We start from the raw sequence: 8,100 nt of genomic DNA, 5'->3' as shown, positions 1-8,100 counted from the left end.
TTCCAACGTTTCCCTCTGAAGACATTCTTGTGGGGTTTTCTGTGGTATGAACTCCAAACCAAGGTCACAGAACAAAATTAGAAATGAAAATATCTGTGACTGTCTAGACAAATTCATTCAAGAATGAATGCAATGATGAGGGAATGCGATGAGTGTAATGATACTGGTTGCTATGGCAATGATGAGGATGATTGCCTGATGTAAACATATATGACAAACGGATCTTTATGAACTAGGTCAGGCGGTATAAACATCGGTTTGATGGGGAAATCTTTACAAAGAAGTCAATGTTCTATTATGAGTTTATAACACATCTGGAATAATCAGAGGAAGTCATGAATTTTGGTCAATGACATCTTCATTTGTAATACTACTCTGCCCACTGATATGAATATATATAGGTTAATACAAATCAAGATGAGGGAAAGAGGGAGGAATGGTACGAGTGGGTGCACAAACCAAATTTGATGGCTAATTATAGTTTGAAAAGTTGATAGTTTGTCATAAAACAAACTAAAATGTGAGATTAAATATAAGTCTACATTGGGATTATATATTTTTACATGATTTACATACTTCAATTTTCATTTCCTTTCCAGGATTCTCTCCTTTTTATTTTCTCTCCCCTCCCCCCCCGGGGGGATGACCTGGGGATGGGGGGGGGGGGTGTCAATGCCTCCTGGCAAAAACATTTAATTTTTACATGATAATGCAAATATTGTTTGGAACTTTAACTGATTACACAAATTAATTTCATTTCCAAAACTCATTTTTGTCAGATGATTAAAAAATCTTTAAATCCTTTTGAGAAAAGAAATGCATGAAAACTTCTACAAAAGTCCCCTCAAATGCCAAATACATGTCTGATACTGTCTTTCTTCTATCGCACACATACATTTTCTCCCGTTAGATGATGATGATGATGCATACATCATCAAATCATACAATATCATTCATATCGTGCAATCAGTGCAGACCTTGTCATTTCACATCTCCTGTCTGCGACACATCTACGAACAGGTGTAACATCAAGTCTGCGATCTCTAGGGGGAAAATGTCTTCTGATTCATCTCAGACACGGGCAGCATCCCCATTAGCCTGACAAAGATTCGGATTGGCGAGATGGATCAGCACCTTTTCCCCACAAAACAGAACAAGGCCAGCCTACCCACCCAGCCCTCCATCAGACCTGGGGAACCTTTCATGAAAAGATTTTATCAGTGATTTTCACTTTATTATAATTACTCGACCCTCTCATCTGACTGGCTGAGGGCAAATCGGTTGGTAAATGTCCATGACAAAACTTTTTTGGTGAAAGACTCCCCTGGTCCATTGCCATTACTCAAGTCAGCAGCTGGTGTTACATCAGCCTGGGATTCCTTATTCATTCCAGCCTAATCAATCCTCTTTGGGATCAATCTTGGGACTAATCTCAAGATTCAAGAAACCCCATCTCCATGGCTTATTTTCAATTGGCCTAATGCCCAGCCGCCCAATTACCAAGTCGTCTACCATCATTTGGTCTACCATCAGTTTGTCCACTATCCACATGGTCGAATTGCCACTTCATCCACTCATCACATCATTTAAAGGTAAATGCTAGTTTTGGTAACGATATCAAAATGAGTTCGTACAGAATCCAATGAAATGACCACCAAAGTGTCTGTTTGTATAAATAAAGAATATGTGCCAAAGGATTCTGGAAGAAATTGTGTAATTGCTGAGAAATTAGCAAATAAGCACAGGATTCGGGTCAAGCGTCGGGCACGACATTCAAAGCAATAATACACTGTCCCACGTCCGCTTATCTGTGTTAGTGATCTTCAGTGTGAATATTTTTCAGCGTAGATTTCAAGATTTCACAAAGTTCAGTTTAAGTGACTGTACCAGATCTAGATCCTCGATGATATACTGACAATTAAGCCTGGTTTTACAGACTTTCTCATGAAATCAGTGTTTACTGCAACCTCTGGCATTTCTCTTTAACCAGTTGGTACAAGAGCCATTCAGTCCATATACCATTTAGTCTAACTGTACTCTGTGTTAATTATGTGAAATGAGAGAAAATGAAATGGGTATAAGACAAAATGATGATTGGGACAATTACGCTTTCTAAAACTAGTTTACTGGAAACTGGTTCAGGAAACCAGTTTGGAAGATCGCTTTGCTAGCGTTGCCATTTGATCACCAAAAAGTGGTTTTCGAAATCACTTCGAGTAAAGCGATCTTGTTGCTATGGAAACGCTCTCGGTGGGGTGAAAAGTTTCGCGCAAAAGTCAAAACCACATCGTAGGCATTCCACACACTGTGTGTAGAAGAGCACGCTCAAATTGTGCAAAGATCACTTCCCGAAAAACGGTTGTGTCCTCACGCTGAAACCAGTTTAACGAGGCAAAGCTATCTTGGAAACTACATCGCGAGGTGGTTTTACGAATCGGTGTGGAAGATCGCTTCGACCGTTCTCATTACACGTTTCCAGTAAACTAGTTTTAGAAAGGTAGTGTGAAAAGTGCGTCCTTGTCCATACCCAATCAGTTTCCATTGAAACATTTTCCAACTATATTACTTTCATACACAGATTGGAACTCGTAACGAGGTAGCCATGTTAACTCAGATTTAACTTTCTTAGTTACTCCCATGTATCAAGTATCAATATGCTCAAATAACGTCTGCTAATGAGAACAGGTCTTTGGGAAGGTGGGACGATGGGGAGGTGCTGCTCTAGATTACGCCTCACTGAATTATATCATCAAAGGTGCTTTCCCAACATTTCGCACTCTCTCTTAAGCTCTCCCCTCTCTCTCTCCCGTGCCCGTGTTTTTTCTCCCTCTCTCTTATCATCAAGTTCCCTTTTCCTTGTAACTCCTTCCTATTCTGATTATATGATCGTGGGACACGTGCAATCAACAGATTTTTAAAATTTGGTGTTTCATTAATATATACAGCAATGCAAAATAATCGGTGACACAACATTTGCTCCTGCGACAATTGCTCCGGGCTTAAGTTTGTCTAAGATGTAAGGTTAGCGTTAGGGTTGCAAAGGGGTTTATGCTAGCTTGAGGGTAGGATATAGTGTAAAAGTTGGTAATTTCATTAATCTGTGAAATTTTGAACGTAGCAAATGTTATGCAACCAAGTAATCTCCCATGTCATTTGCGCATACAGGTAAATTTGTCATATCTCAGTGAAAGTTTGCAATACAGTTTAAAGTTTGAGTCCATTTAAGATCCTTAATTTATATTGAATCATACCTTTTCAGATCATCCATCCTTTCTTTTGTTTGTTCATTTCATTCACTCATTTATTGTTACATACATCCATCCTATCATTTATTAATTCATGAACCTAATAATTAATTCATTTATTAATAGACAGGGTCCTTTCTATTCACCTCTGAACTTATTTTTCTTCGTCCGTTTATTGATTTGTTGGGGGGGGGTTAATACCACCACCTTAAATACAAAACAAATGCAAAGGTGACAATTCAAGCAAGACTTAAATGACAGATTGTTATCTTTCTGACCCCGCCCACCTTTTTCGTCCTGTTATAACCAAATGAAAAGCTTTGTAAATGACAGCAATAGTGCAATATCAATCAATATTAGACCAGACAACTCCATAAATATATGTATAAAATAGATTTACTGGACGTGTCAAGCCTTTATCTTCTGACCCCATCCCGCCTTTCCTCCCCCGTCATTATCACTAAATGATCAGTTAGTTAAAGGACAGTGAAAGATGTAATCAACACAAGCTGCTGATGTCCAAACAAATTCTCTAGGTAGGGGAATACTGAAGCCCGGCATTGTCTAGTCTGATAAAGATGACACATGTCACAGTTCAATAAAATCCTTTTATCTGGTACTGCTATACAGTCAGCCCCATAGGACAGTGTCACAGTGATACACATACGCTGAAAGTTGACTGAAGGCGGCTCAACTTAGAGGCGTCATCTACCTGTTTTTTGAAAGCCGCACTGGCGCCTGCTCGGGCCGAGCCCACCTTTGGATGTGGTTTGAAGGCGGCTTCACGCCAGCTTCATTCCTGCAATTGGGATGTGCATTATCTCCAAGTAGACTCGGGGCCGGCTTGAAAACCAAACTAGAAATAGCGAACAACACTTATCGCTAACGAACAATAGAAAATGTTGACATGAAAAGTCAGGCGACTCTTGACTTGTCAAGTAAATAGGCGATGTGAAACTAGGTTTTGTGTATCAGGGGGATAATGATCTCGACGCGGCTTCAGACCACTTTCCGCGTATGCGTATCACCGCCCAAATCGCAGGTGTGAAGGCTGCTTCAAAGCCGGCGTCGGAAAATAGAAAATGTTGACATGAAAAGTCAGGCGACTCTTGACTTGTCAAGTAAATAGGCGATGTGAAACTAGGTTTTGTGTATCAGGGGGATAATGATCTCGACGCGGCTTCAGACCACTTTCCGCGTATGCGTATCACCGCCCAAATCGCAGGTGTGAAGGCTGCTTCAAAGCCGGCGTCGGAGGCGGCCTCAAACCCGACGTATGCGTATCAGGGATCATAGATGATGGTGCACAATATCACACATTTCCCCCCTTCTGCTCTGATGAAATGCCATTTGGTCTATTCACACCTAACTGGTTCTACCTCAATAGGCCTAAGTATATAGTCCACTCAAAAAGGGGGTGGGGCACAGGAAAGGGGAGGGGTGTTCTTGTGATTGCCTTTTCAACTGAATTCCTTAACATATAAATAATGTAGGGTTTATATTAGAAAGAAAAAAATAGCTAAGCATGGGCTGAATAACTTTTACTTTAAGCCTATCTTAGATGATCGCCCTTTTCATTGAAAAAAGTGAAAATGAATCCCTTTCCTTACCCTCTCAGCTCTCCCCTATCCTCTTTCATAAGAATGACCCTTACAATGGGTCTCTTGGGGAGACTTCAATAGCACACTCTCGTTAGAACCAAATCAGAATACTTCCCTTTTCAATGTATGAATTTCCAAACCACTTTCCGCCCTTTCACACAGTAAAAAATAATTTGAATGATGATTCCAGTGAAAAATAAGGCTAATGACGAATATTTAGCATGTGCGAAACCAAAGTAGAACATGATTAGAATCACAAATGCTAATCACAGTCATGATTACAATAGCAATTATCATTACGTGTGAAAGATCCTTTGTCTCCACCAAGTTGAAATTGCTTTGGAGTAATCAACTGAAATATTTGAAAATTCTTGTCAAACCTGTGATATTTTTTTGACCTTGTATTGGGTGAAAAATATACAAATTGGTCTCTCCTAGTTCTACAACACCATGATCTTTTCTGCAACCATGAATTGTGACTTGACGTTCGTATTTGGTGTAGTTACTATGGCAACAAATGGCAGTCATATGGAGTTGATTCATGCAGATTGTGTGGAAGGGAGGTTTCACGAGTGATTTGGGATCAACTATGCTTGAAATCTATCAAGTAATGACCATGAAAATGTGCTCTAAATCTTGGGCAAATCGGCCTGCTGACGGAGAATGCACACCTATTATGATCTTACTGGTTCCGGCTGGGGTGCAATGGTGTAACAAATGGGGCAGGTGCAAAGGGGGGGGGGGCATACTTGCAATAACAGATTATGCTGGGTGGAAGAGGGGGGGGGGGCACTGTCAGGTGAACACCATGCTTGTACATGAAATATCAAAATGGACCCTTCTCTTATCAACATCCTCCAACCTCAGAGATCCCTTAACAAATATTGTTTTAATAAATATATGTTTTCCCCTTCCCCAAAATAATGCCTCAAATATTTCATTCTATGGTAGGGATGAAAAATATACCCTTCTAAGTTGAAGTTTTATAATAACAAAATATGCTAATAATCAAAATATGCTAAAATGAATTTTGAAATGTTATCATTTTTATTAACTTAAAATTTAAAACAAATTTCAGCTATAAGCTCGTTAAGGCATGGTCACACCGCCCGAGCGTTGTTGGAGTGGTTGTGGAGCGGAGAGAAAAAAATCATCACCGCTCGCTACCGTTCACCATTTTCGATTTTGATTGTTTTTTTTTTTTTAGATTTTTGTTATCAATTTTTTCCCCGATTTTGAAAGCGAAATTCGACCCTCTTTCCCTACTGCTCCAACAACGCTCGGGAGGTGTGACCAGGGGCCCGTTGCAGAAAGAGTTGCAATCGATTGCAACTCTAAAAAATCATGCGTAACTTGATTTTCAACCAATCAACAGCGCGCATTTGGGACTTGCGTTTGATGTTCTGACTTGTGTTAAAACGCAACTCTTTCTGCAACAGGCCCCAGGCCTTGAGGTTTTTTTTTCTTTTCACAGAAATCAACTTTTTGTTGGGGTAGACTTCCCCTTTAAAGGCCATTTGTTTCATATTTTGAGTGAATTTGACTCATCCTCCAATTAGCAAAAAGTGAATGTTACATGAGAACATGAAAGTAAAGGAAGGAAAGAGGCATTACACATGACAGGTTGCAAACATCATAATAATGTTGTTATGAGGGAAGCGACAATGTTTCAATTGGGCCGTTTCTCTTCATTTACACTCTACAACGGGACACAAGAGCAGAAATATGTGAAAGCTAATTATTTCATGATTCGCTTTCTAAAAAATTTAAGGGAAATATTTTGTTTTTGAGTCACGAAATGTTTAAAGGTCAAGGGCAACCCCCAAAAATATAGATATAAACATTCTTATAGAAAAATGAAACAAGCACAACACTGGAATTTTCATCAAAATCTGAAGTAAAATAAAAAAGTTATGACATTTTAAAGTGTCGATTATTTATAACAAAACACCAATGCACAATGCAGTGACAAGCAAATGAGTTGATGGTGTCCCTTAGTCTCTATTAATTTTTTTTTAATGTTTGATTTATACAACATATATTTTTTAAACAGATTTGAGAATAAGGACTAACTTGACTGAACCATAAAATGTTAACAATGGCAATTCCATGTGTTTAGGGAGGAATAAAACCTTGTTTCACATGAACAATAAGGAGAAAAATTTCATATTTCATATATCAAAATACAAAAGAAATAGTGAGTGGGGTTATCATCAGTCCCCTCATTTACCTACGGACCAGGATGCATAATGAAATTAAGCAAAAATTAGAAATGTCCTAACTTTCTTATTTTACATCCCATTTTGATGAAATTGTCGTTGGATTTACCTCTATAATGAATTGCTCATTGAATGGAACTAATAGCTACAAGACAGTACTTGTAAATTGACGTTAAGAAAACAAAATTGAGGGATCAAAATCACAAATCATATTAATGTGATACATTTGATGTTGAAATGGTTTAGCTTTATATATTCATGATCTTTTCTGAAGTCTAATTTCTTGGTCTCAGTACAAAATTTCTTTTTACACTTCATACGGGTCATGTGGTCCAGTGGTTAGAGCACTGGACTAAAGGTTGTGAGTTCGAATCCCAACTCTGCCATTGTCTGCACTTTGATAAATGGCCTGAGAGTGATATCTGTTGTCTATAAAGTCAGCCATTATGACTGATTAACTTTATGCTTCCTTGGTAATTGGGTTATATACCAGCTTGGCGTTTACCAGCAAAACACTGTACTGCCGAGTTCCTACGGGAGTTACCATAAACAGAAACAGAAGAAATAAAACAAAGAATTATTTTTTTATGTCAACTTAACATCAAACCATCTACAGGTTTATCCAGTCAAACTTGAGCAATTATTAGAAGAAGGTATATAGGATTTAAAGATCTTTCACAATTAATGATGGAATTATGTGAGAGAAATAACTGTGTTCTAATAAAAAGGTACTTGTTACTCGTCATAAGAATCATGCTGCATTCCTCCCCTCATCTGCTGTGAGAGGGAGGAATGTACTTTTCTTTGCTGACGTTTCCGCGAATAGTGGATATTTCCTCTCCCAGTCTATGATAATAAACTTGATGACAAATGACATCCACAATCAAGCAAGCTAAAGACTCAGGGGAGAAGTTTGCATATCCAGCCTATTTTGAACATAAAAAAATCACAAAAAATCTAATTTGTCAGGAGGATGAATTAGGTAAAGCCATCCCCCTTTTAGAAGCTTTCGAACCGTACAAAAAAAATCATCAA

Source organism: Lytechinus variegatus, chromosome 12, assembly GCF_018143015.1.
Source record: "Lytechinus variegatus isolate NC3 chromosome 12, Lvar_3.0, whole genome shotgun sequence".
In the NCBI taxonomy this organism is placed as follows: Eukaryota; Metazoa; Echinodermata; class Echinoidea; order Temnopleuroida; family Toxopneustidae; genus Lytechinus; species Lytechinus variegatus.
Note: the sequence above shows the minus strand (reverse complement) of the source record.